This window comes from Chenopodium album, chromosome 2, assembly GCF_948465745.1.
Source record: "Chenopodium album chromosome 2, dcCheAlbu1.1, whole genome shotgun sequence".
NCBI lineage: Eukaryota > Viridiplantae > Streptophyta > Magnoliopsida > Caryophyllales > Amaranthaceae > Chenopodium > Chenopodium album.
In genome coordinates, this window is record NC_137835.1 from 14,063,760 (window position 1) to 14,076,951 (window position 13,192).

A 13,192-nucleotide genomic window follows, 5' to 3' on the forward strand; every position below is an offset into this window, starting at 1 on the left:
GATAGAATATATTCTTAACAAAAGATATATTTTTGTAAAACTTATTTTTGGAAAATATCTTTTATTTCTATCTTTTAATAAAACTTATCTTTTATGAAAAGAATAATTTGGGTGTACTATAAATATGCTCATATGTATTCATTCAAAGTTGAGGCTGATGAAGCTTAGTGGTCGTGCTTAATGGTTTCATCCTTCACCACGAAGCTAAGTCAAACCTCCAGGTCGAAGTTCCAGTAAGGTTCCAGTTACAGTTCATCCAGTAAGTTCCAGACAGATCTTGAAGTGTCCAGCATATTAGTTTTATCTCTTTATTCATTGATATGTATTTAGAGTTATTCTTTGAGAGCTTGTAATTGGGAAAAAGGGTTTTGAGTGTTTTATGTATTGGGGTGTGAGAGTTCGTGAGGATTCTCGTTATAATTATTTTGTAAGAGTGCAATGTGTGAGCTTCTAGGTGAGGCCAATTGAGCTTCTAGTGTGAGGCCGAGTGGGTAGTACTTTGGTGGTACGAGTGAATCTAAGTGTGGTACTTAGATTGGGTAGGTTAGGGTCCTATCAAGTAGCAAGTCCAGTGAGGAACTTGTGAAATAAAGGTCCGTGTCTAATAGGTTGTAACTTGGTGTTTGACCTATTATAGTGAAGTGTGTTTGAAATCCCTAAGGTAGGGTCGAGGTTTTACTTCCAGTTGGGCCCTGGATGGTTTCCTCGTAAAATCCGCTTTGCATTGTCTAAGTTCCTAACAACAATCAGTTTTATATTCCGCGAAAAGTAGGCACTAGGAACATACTACAATTCACCCCCCCTCTTGTAGTATATCATCCGAATTAACAATTGGTATCAGAGCCAATGCTCTAGATAAAACCGGGTAACCCCGAGGAGCAAGTTCCAGGCTAGGATGTATATCTACGAGAAATGCAGCAATTGGAACTCAGCCCGAGAATGTTCCCAACTCCACATTAAGACCAAAATCTTCTTGTTAAGCAGAAGTAATTCAAAGATCAACATCTTTGAGGTAAGTGTTTCGTCTTTGAATTCTTTGTTATATGCATGTTATTATGTGTGCGAGTTCCTTGCGGTATTTTTAGTTAAATTGTTGATTTTATTATTAATGTTTTTAAATCAATTGTGTGTAACCTTAAATCTGATTTGAGTGTATTTAAAAATCATTTTTTTCAGATTTATAAATTGATTTATTAATAAAGAATCTGTTTACTGGAAATAGTTTAAGGTACTTATTGTTTAGAATTATGCATATTTGGTCTTTTGGAACTTGGACTACCCTTGAATGGAAATTTAATTCTTTAGGCAAGGTAATAAACGAATATTTTGAATATTTGTCAAAGAATGACCTTATCATGTGTTTTTATTATTCTGAATATTTATTATGTAGACACATGATGTTTATTGTTAGTAAAGATAGTTGGCTTAATCGTAGTTGTTTTAATTATGGATTATTGACGACTATTACTAACAAGAAGGTACCCAATATATATTGGGTAACCAAAGCCAAAAGGTGAATGATTTTGCAGGCTATGTGAGTGGAGACAACCTATTAATAATGATGATACTTTGGTTGTTTGTATAAAAGGAATTATGTGCAAGTTCCTCTCACTAGAGAGCCTTTATAAGAGGTTTGTAGTAGGTGAAGCGACAATATGGAAAAGTTTGTAAGTCACCTATACATTTTTCTATAAATATTGGTCATGTGCTTTTGGTATATATTGATCCTTCACAAATTCCTATTAAAATTCAATTCCCCATTTCTATGAAGGTTATTAGTGAATGGATGTAAAAGAGAAGTTGTTTTGAAGCTTATAACATATATTATGACAAACTAACTTCTCTTCTAGTTTGGTGCTGGTTGTTAATGATTGTTTTGTAGGTTTGTCCATTGAGATAAATTGGTGCATAAAAGTTTGTTCCGTTAGGAACTTAGTGCTTAACTAGTTGGAACTTGATGAACTTGAATTGATAAAATAGATTTAGGATATAGGAATAACAAAGCTTCTATATCAAGGTGCTATAGGAGTTAGTGTACAAGTTCCTGTTCAGCTTCTTATGCAAGTTCCAGTCAAGTTCCTATTGTTCAAAGTTCTTTGGAACCAAGCATAAATTCCTGTAACAGACTCTTATGAAGGATGATGAGTTAAGATGATTATCTTTGTCTACGTGTTGGAGATCCATAATTTCGTTTATGGAACGACATCCAAAAGGGAGTATTTTTACTGGAACTTTATGTTTTAATACTTTTATGCTTTAGGTTTTATCTATCTCTCTTGACTAACCTACTAACCTTTTGAAAGCACAAAAGAATTCTCTTGGGTTTTGATTTTTCAGGTTATATCTTCATAATGAATATTTGAGGAACTTTGACAAGGTGTTGAAGAACTTAAGATTAAACCAACACGTTCCTCTACCCAAGATTCAATGGTCAATAGGACCAGAAGGGCATGTTCCAACCTAATATCAATAGGAACATGAACAGTTGAAGGTGCATAGTAGGAAGGAACTCGTAGTATCTCGACAGCGAGGTTCCAAAGGGATGATGATTGTCAAATCAAGATATTTCCTGCTATAAACCTACAATGGAAGAGCTTTGACTTATAAGACTAACACATAAGGTAAAATTGTTGCATAATAGATGGTTAGTAAGTCAAGTTCCTATACCATTGTGAACATTTTTCTTGTCGAGTTTTTTGATGCACATTTTGGTGTTTTAAATGCTTGGAACTCTAGATGTTTTACGAAATAATTCTATGCTTCAAACTGTAAACATGTTAATCTTTTTATGCTTGATAAACCTAGTAGGAACTTGATAATAGGTATATGTATACGTATGCTCCAAACAGGTAAAAACTGAGAAGCATGAGGATTAAAACATGTTATATTCTCTTTCAACATCGGGTAGATGGTAAGCAACACTAATCCGTTGGATCTCAGTGATATGGATTTGTTTATCATGTGACATTTAGAGACTAATTGAAAGATATGTCTTGTTTATAAGTAATGAACGCAAATGGACACTTGGTTACTTTTCTTAATAGAAGAGATGATGAACTGTTTGTTGAAAGTCTTTTCTATCACAGGGTTTGTTGCTAAATGTTCATTATTTATGAAGTTATGGATCTAACAATGGAACCTAGTTCCAGTCATGTTTGATGTTTGTAGTAGGAACACAAGATTGACAACAAGTTTCCAACTTTGAATCATGAAAGACATGAAGAGAACAAAGTTATATGCTAATGGTCTTTGCAGGTTCTTTGGAATAGTTTTCAATGTCTCTTACTACATCATCAACACTAAAGCAATAGATCTTTGATTAACAAGACACCCTATGTTCCACTTAGGGATGTTTGATGATAGAAGTGCCAAGGCGACTACCCATAAATGCCTAGATCAATAAAACAAAAAGAGTTTACACTATCATGTTTGATGTGCAAAAAGTGAACATATTTTGAGACTAACAGGTTTGTTCTCATCAAGCAGGTTATAAAAGATGAACTCACAAATTCTTGTAGAACTAACTGAGTTCCTAATAAAGAAATATGTCACTAAGGATAACAGCAAGGGCTAGCTACACATGTTGAGGAACTTTTAGATGTTAAGTTCCAACTCATGCAGCAAAGTTCAATGAACTCAATACAAGAAAGCAAGTTCCGACGAAGTTCCAGAACTGAGATAATATTTGTTCCGACCAGCAAAATCTCAACAAACTATGGAGCTACAGTGTCTTATATGCATATGTAACTAAGACCGAGCCTCAAGATATTGAAGCATTTGAGGATGGAGCTTGAAGGTTAGATGTGTAACAAGAACTCAATGAGCTTAAAAGGAAGAAGGTGTTTGTTACATCCTGAACCTATTCTAGAACACCTAAAAAGGGTCGGAGATTAAAAAGGGTGTTCTGGAAAAAGCTTGTTGAGTAAGGCACGTGATTGGAACAAGGCCATGTTGGTTCTTATAGGAAACAACCAATACAAAGGTATGTATTGTTTTTCAGGAAATTGTTGCTCGTATAGCTAGACTTGAAGGTAATTGAATATTATTTTATCTTGCTGTTTATATGGGATTAGAGTTGTACCACATGGATGTCATGGATGTATTTTGTATAACTTTCTGTTATAGATGTCTATGTGGAACATACTCTAGGATAGATTGTTATCCAAGTTCCTTCTTGAAAATTGAGCTTTAAAATTGTCGGTTTTTGTTTTCAAGATGGACTAAGGTATTAGTTGTACTTATTTACATTGATTATATTTTTGGTACAACTAACGAGCCATTGTGCATTGGTTTTTGATGATTCTATGATGAGAAAATATATTTGTAAGCATTAACCATTGACAATGGAACTTGAGTTAGAAGTGGAAGTTCATATTAGATTTGAGATCATCAAGGAACAAAACAACCACTTCAAGAACTCCAAGGTAAGCCATCATATCAACCAAAAGTTTTAAAAGTTATATTTGTACTGGTTTAAGACTACATAAGATATAAGTTCCTGTTCACATGACGACATTAGATGAATTGAATTGATATATTTTTGGTATGAATGCAATATGTGAATTTATGAATTGATTAACTTATGGTTCTGTCTTAAATTGTCATATTCTTGTATATTGCTTAATGGAACAAGACTTGATGAAACATAACATGAGTATAAAGTATTTTTCCCTTAAGTTATGTCAAGTTGGGGTTCTTATGCATGTTAAACTTGAAGTAAAGAATGTACTCTTATTGTTTATGTGTCACACTTAGTTCTTGTGTTGTAAAAGACATACTCACTTGCCTAAGAGTATTAGAGGTCTCATAATAGAACTATGGGTGCTGTCAAACACGAAGTTCCTAAGTTGCCAAAGGAACAATGGAAGAAACTTTGATGGAACAAGACAGGTAAGTTCCCAGACCGTTTGTATCTCACCCGTTTAAATTTCAGAGGGAACTAACCTATCTATTAGCCAACTTTCAAGCATCCACACCATATTTCTTCGAATGCAACATTATTCAACAACTTTTAGTTTTGTGTCCGTGTTGCGCTATACTTATTTCATATTTTCATATATTCGGAATTCTATTGACCCTATTTCCTTATCTTTTCATATAGCCATACTTCTTATTCTTAATTACCATGTGCTCTAAGTTTGTTCATCATCTTTTTATGGTTCAATGAAACGTGAAGAAAGTGATTACATGTTGAGGGGGAAGTTGAAGAAAAAGAAAAGAAGTAAGCACTTGAAAAGAAAGAAGAATGGTAAGGAACTCAGGGGGAATAAGGTAGGAACCAATAAATCAAATTGGTTCATATTTGGTTGTGGAAATCAAGTGTATGAGTAAGTATTTTCTTCATTGATTTAAAATGTGTTATTCTAGGAAAGCATGCAAAATCTTTGTAATGACACCCTATGTTAAAAAAAAAAAAAAAAAAAAAAAAAAAAAAAAAAAAGAAGAATAAGGGTGATCCAATATTTAATTTCCTAGATATCTAAATATGAAGAATATTGACTATGTTGATGTCGTGTACTCGTATACTTGGTAAGCTAGCTAGTGAAAGAGCAACATTAAACGTTGAAGGAACTTGACTATGAAGCTGAAATCTGTTTAAGTTCCAATAAGCAGAATGTTTCTCAAAGAAGTTGGTAGTTGAAGTAAGGGAACTTGGTTATCAATTAGCAAGATGAATATGTGTTGTGTTTAGTAGGAGGTTCAAGAGTATGAAATGAAGAACAAATGTGGTGAACCTTATCATCTCAAAGGGTCTAAACGAAGAGCACAAATTCCACTTCATGTTCCCTCTACTTATTTTGTTCCATATGCTTCTTTATATATCCTTTGAGCTTGCGCTTTCATTTGCCTATTCATACAATCCATTTCTAACTTTTTAGCTTTGATCTTTACTTGATTTTTAACTTCTTATTTGTCAAGTTCAATTAAGGGTTTTGAAGTTGGGCCTTTGGATTGTGAGTTGGAAATTAGTGTGGAAAGAGTATCCAGTTTGAAAAGTGAGTACCTTGAGGCTTTTAGGAACAACAAGTGTTTAACCATTATATATTTACTTATTATATGGTGGTAGGTGTGACATATGACTCTATGTGTGTGTAATTTACGGAAAACAAACTTGTGGAACAATACCCTTTTTGATAAAGACAAAAGGGGGAAGAATATGTATGATGCTTATGGTATGTAGTAGTTAAGTCTAAAGTTCTTACAACATGATCTTTGAAAGTATATATATATTGATAAGGATGTGTATTGCTAAGTTTCTAACTATGTGAAGTTCCTGTGTATGTTCCTAACTTGTTCTAAATGTTATTTCCTTGAAGAACTAAGGGGGAATAAATGTACAACGATTTATCCTTTAATGTGTGATAAGCATCATTAGTTTGTCATCATCAAAAATGGGGAAATTGTTGAGTAATTAGGTTTTGATGATTGTAAACTAATGATGATTATCTATCTAATGTGTTTGTTAAGTTGTGCATAGAAAGAACAAGTTATACTTGGAACAGGATACAAGGAACATGAGCAGTCACATATATATATATATATATATATATATATATATATATATATATATATATATATATATAAGGAACCTGAGCAATATATGACAAGCAATAGAGAAACAAGAACAATGATGAGTGTTATGGTTGATAAACATGATGATGGCTAAAGAACCATGAAGGTAACTATGTAAATAGGTGTTTGCATATGTTAGCTTCATAAGGTAAGTACACTATGCATACATGAGTTGTATATGTGTAGGAGTATTTACATAAGCTTTAAGTTTAATTAGTTCTCTCACTTGAAGTTTGTTTATGACAAACAAACTTCAATCTAATGTTTCTCTTAAGTGTTTATGTGAAGACAGGAACTGACTTAGGTGAAGTCAATGGGTTGGAACATAGAAGACTTCAAGAGGAACAAGAGAGAATGAATGAACCTAAAGCAGGTTCTCCCATGAGAACCAAACCACGAAGGAACCTGAAGGTATTCTCTAACAAGATCCAGAAGGAACTTTCGGCAGGCTTTCCCACGAAAGCCGGAGCATGTTCCCTAACAGGTACATGAAGAGTTCCATGTTCCCTAACAGGTACATGAAGAGTTCCCTAACAGGAACTTAGTTCTCTAACAAGAACTATCTAAGTTCCCTAACAGGAACTTGCCCCGAGATCTAGAATACATCAATACTACAAGATTCCATAACAAGAGTTTCAAAGAAACAACATGAAGACGGAGAAATCGAAGTATATCGCTCTAGGATTCATGTAAGTATGTTGGGCATAAAAGTCAGTCTGGAACAAGTCTAAAGAACCAAGGTGAACTCATGATAGTCAATGAAATTAGAGTTACTGACTTGTCACGACTTGTCTGGAACTCAGAGACTGTCAGAGTTCCAAAACCTAATCGGAACTTAGGTCTGCACGTCGTTAAAGGTCGCAGGTCGAATTTAATGATATAAATATTTACCTAATACGTGCATATCTTTTAGGGATTTGGTTTTACAGAATAAAAATATTTATTTTCTAATAAATCCCTTTCGGAAAAAGATAAGTTATTTTTGGAAAATATTTTCAGTAAAATAAGTTTTAAATAAAATCTAATTTTATGGCAAGTATATCTTTTGTTAAAAGATATGGTAATTATATCTTTTGTAAAAAGATATGGTAAGTATATATTTTATAAAAAGATATGGCAAGCATATCTTTTGTTAAAAAGATATGGTAAGTATATCTTTTGTTAAAAGATATATTAGTATATTTGAAAAATATAAGATTTAGATAAAATCTGATTTTATGGTAAATATATCTCATTATTATTGATAGAATATATTCTTAACAAAAGATATATTTTTGTAAAACTTATTTTTGGAAAATATCTTTTATTTCTATCTTTTAATAAAACTTATCTTTTATGAAAAGAATAATTTGGGTGTACTATAAATATGCTCATATGTATTCATTCAAAGTTGAGGCTGATGAAGCTTAGTGGTCGTGCTTAATGGTTTCATCCTTCACCACGAAGCTAAGTCAAACCTCCAGGTCGAAGTTCCAGTAAGGTTCCAGTTACAGTTCATCCAGTAAGTTCCAGACAGATCTTGAAGTGTCCAGCATATTAGTTTTATCTCTTTATTCATTGATATGTATTTAGAGTTATTCTTTGAGAGCTTGTAATTGGGAAAAAGGGTTTTGAGTGTTTTATGTATTGGGGTGTGAGAGTTCGTGAGGATTCTCGTTATAATTATTTTGTAAGAGTGCAATGTGTGAGCTTCTAGGTGAGGCCAATTGAGCTTCTAGTGTGAGGCCGAGTGGGTAGTACTTTGGTGGTACGAGTGAATCTAAGTGTGGTACTTAGATTGGGTAGGTTAGGGTCCTATCAAGTAGCAAGTCCAGTGAGGAACTTGTGAAATAAAGGTCCGTGTCTAATAGGTTGTAACTTGGTGTTTGCCCTATTATAGTGAAGTGTGTTTGAAATCCCTAAGGTAGGGTCGAGGTTTTACTTCCAGTTGGGCCCTGGATGGTTTCCTCGTAAAATCCGCTTTGCATTGTCTAAGTTCCTAACAGCAATCAGTTTTATATTCCGCGAAAAGTAGGCACTAGGAACATACTACAATTCACCCCCCCTCTTGTAGTATATCATCCGAATTAACAGAAACATACATCTAATTCGGAGGTATCACCGCCACACTCAACAACCTGTCGAGTGTTAAGGCTTACAAAATCCCAACTGTACAACTCAATAAATCTAGGTGAGCTATTTATACAACTTTACAAACTCATTATAAAAACACTAATCGATCACTTGAACCCCTTTAGCTACGATCACTTGATCAACCTGCTTAAACAATCTTGACTGCTCACCATTAAGGACAAATTTCAAAATAGATCGTCGCAGAGCCACCATAAGAAAAAAACATGGCTAGATCAATTAAACAGTGTAGTATAAAACTACATTACACACGTCAGCAAAAAAGCTGAGTAATCATCACATATCAGAATACAAAGAATAATATAATAATTAACATTACTAGATCAATTAACAATGTAGTATAAAACTACATTACACATTGTACTCTGAAAATAACCTTTGTCTAACCCAACCTCGAATAAAATACAATCCTTCACTCTATTAACTCATTCCCAATAAGTGTGTCATGCTCTTCTATACCTAGCCTTGGACATGGGTAATTAGAATAAAACCAACAAGTATAAAAACTTGAATACTCCCAATAACCAAAAAACACCTTGAACCAGACCACATACGGGTCAATTCCCACTGTAGGGGACCATAGAAAAACAAATAATAACGATTGTACCTCATTCTTAACTCATGATCAATATCTCATTACCAACATGCCAAGGACTAAGGTCTATAACGCCGAGCCTCAAACCAATAACAAAATAATAATCTCAACCTTTTGATCTCATACATCGATAAAATAATCTTTCACATGAAAATAAATTCTCAATATTGGCACATGTTCCCAAATAGTATAACAATTCGATTTATAATATCTCAACTCTTAAAAAAATACTAATAACCAAAATATAATCAAATCTCAACCCAAAAATAATACTCTGCATTAAAAACCCTAAAACCTCGATAAAACAATACTCCCTATAACAACAACATTAAAAACCCTAAAAATAACACAATCAATCAATGCGACAATTAAATCATATAATACCACACACTAATCATATACATATAAATCATGATCATATATAGTTCACAAATTATAAAATTTATACATAACAATACGGAGTACAATTTATAATCAAACAAATAAAAAAAAAATTAATTAAGGTAGTGTGATTACCTTTCGACGAAATAATATCAAACTACTATATTGAAAGCAAGAAATAGATTGACTGACATTGCAATTCCTCGCATACATTATACAAACATCTCGTGGGCTTTCTTTAGTGAATGAAACAAAACTCAGGAAACAATTTTGGGTTTGGTTGAAGAATCCCACGCACACAAGAACAAGAAAATGCCGGCTTCGGTTGCTTTACTTTTTCTTTTAATAAAATAATAATGTAGGGTTAGAGATATAAATTCTATCAAATAAGATAAGAAAACTAAATTTTAAAGTATACAACACTAATTTAATAATTTGTAAAATCATATAATATACGGGTATTACACATATACATATAAATATAATTTATTAAAAGAATTTTAATTTTTTTACACTTCTAGAAAACAGACAAATAGCGACGGACTCGTTCCGACGGACAAATTATTCCGTCGTAAAAGTCGAAATTTTTGACGAATTTTTAATCTGTTGTATATTTCCGACGGATTTATAGTCCATCGGAAATAATATACATTTAAAAAGAAAAAAACAAAATCACAAACTTCTACAAAACCCTACACATTTCTGCCTCTTTTCCTTTCATTGTCTTTACTTTTCTCTCTCCTCTCTTTATCCTCCTCTCCTCTTCATTTGGTCTTTCTTTTTCTTTCCCATCTCGTGTAACACCCCCAAATCTCCCTCTACGGAAATACTAGTATAATACATATAATTATACCGTAGAGATAGACTTGGGCGTATTACCGCCGCGTGATTACGAAAGGCTACTCAAAGTACTTAACTCAACAACAAAATTAAACTTGCAGCGGAAACTCAATTTTCTTTTATTAATACTTATAAAAATAGTAACATTGTTATGAGTGCTCAAAATAAAGACAAGACCAATATTCCTAAACTAGGTGAAGCAAATCCCTGGACTCCCATATGCACATTCATGACTCCACCTGAAAATAGTCAACACTGTTTACTATTACGGTAAACAAGGCGAACCAAAACAAATAAGAAATACAGATTAGCAAAATATGCTAAGTACGATAAATGTAAGATAGTGTAAACTCAATTTATTTGCAAACATGCTTTTTAAACCAATTCCAATAATTAATCCAATAAATTCAAAACTCATTATTCCAAAACCGATTCCAATGATTCAATATTCAAAATAATAGTTAATAAAACCAATTCCTTTATTAAGGACCAATTCCTTTAAATCCAATTCCTCACCCAAGTGTGCACACCCCCAAGCTAGTCTCCTTATATTACAAGGCTATTCTTGAGGAAAGACCCGGTCATACAAAGTTTAAGGCCTTATCAATAAACCAAATCCGCATAGTGGGATTACTAACATGCTTATAAAGCATTAATAATAATAATTCAATGGTTCAATAAATCCTTTTAATATCCAATAGTTCCCAATATTATTTAAACACGATAAGTAATCCAAACTATTCAAAACATGATTTAAAAATCAATCATTCAAATACTTTTATTAAAATAAATGCCTTCAAACATAATTTATCTCAAAATCAATTTAATTCAATCACCAATCAAATCATGTAAAACATGTTACTCAAACCAATTACTTTCAAAGGTATCTAGCCACCTAAACGTACCTTGATCCTTGCTAGAAAAACCACACAAAAAGAACCTCAAGAACCTTGATTGAACACACCCTACAAATAAATATAACCTTAATCAATATAAGGTTCACAAATAATTAAATTAAAACCTCCCAACTATATGTACATGAACCTTTCAACATAAATATTATTAAAAATCTGATTTTATATAATTAAAACTACTCATAATAATTATTTATAAATCCCCCATAATAATAATAATAATAATAATAATAATAATAATAATAATAATAATAATAATAATAATAATAATAATAATAATAATAATAATAATAATAATAATAATAATTGAATAAGAGAAGAGAATAAGAAAAGATGAGAAACCAAGGAAAAGAGAAGAATTGGATTTGCGTTGGAAAGAATAGGTAGAACTTGCAGAGGCTATAACTCCTTCGATATAACTCCGAATTGGGTGATTCTTGAGCCTAACCTCAAGGATTTTTCGAGAGAAACAATATTCTGTGACGTCAATACCCCAAAACTGACCAGAAATGCCCGAAAATTGGCTTCAAAGATAAAAGAGATGATTTGTGTAAAAAGAGGAGAAGAAAAGTAGAGAATTGATGTGAATAAGTGGGAAGAATTAAGGTTCTATTTATAGTGTTGAGGGTGTAGAAAGGATAGAGCTTAAGGTGTGATATGATTACTAGAAAATGTGAAAAGTTTTTGGGGTTGTTAAGGTATTTAAATCAAATTAAGTCTAGATTAATAGTTGGGTTAAAAGATAAGAAAATTTAAATGGATATACATACAGTTGGGAGAAGAAAGATAGGAACAAAATGAGATAATGAAGAAGAGAATTAGAGGTTAATTTAAAATATAATAATTAACAAACTAAAGTGATAACAATCACTCTTCAAAACATGATCAAATCACGTTTCACAATTATTATTATTATTATTATTATTATTATTATTTTTTTTTTTTAATATAAAAACGAAAATAATAATAAAATAATTGAATAAATAAATATTTTAGATACTAGTTAAATACATTATATTAGATATTTCTCTTGAAATAGTTAGTATAATAAAATATGGACCGACCTTAAAAAAAACATAATTAAACCTATATTATTAATTTAGAAATCAGAAAATAATTAATTATTCAAATGATTAAATACTTATATTTGGCGCCAAAATTCAAATATTATTTTGGCTCCAAATAATGAATTTACTAAAATACCCTTTTTATAAAATACTTCTTAATTAATTAATTAGAAAATACGTATGAAAATACGGGGTATTACATCTCGTTCTGTTCTCCTCTCTCGTTCTGATCTTCTTCTCTCGTTCTCTTCTCTTTTCGTTCTCTTCTCCTCTCTCGTTCTTCTCCTATTTCCCTTCTGCCGACCATCTCTTATCCCCCATCACCACCGCTTCGCTTACCACCGATATCACCACCAACACTAACATCAACAACATCACCATCACCGACAAAAAATTTTGTCTGTTTTCACCCTTTCTCTCTCTTCTCATGTGGAAAACAACGGTTTTCAGGTCAGTTCGACCATAAAAACTCTGGATCTAGAGTTTTCATGGTCGAATTTGGCCTCTTAAACCCAATTTCGAGGTCATGTGTGGTTGAATTAAGGTATGTATCTTATTTTTTTTTTCAATTTTCTTTCTTTAATCTTTTTTGTTAATTTTTGGTGGTGATTGTGGTATTTGGCAGCCACGGTGGTGGTGGTTTGCTAAGGTTGGGAGGTTCGGCCAAATTTGTTATGGTTAGGGTTGTAGAT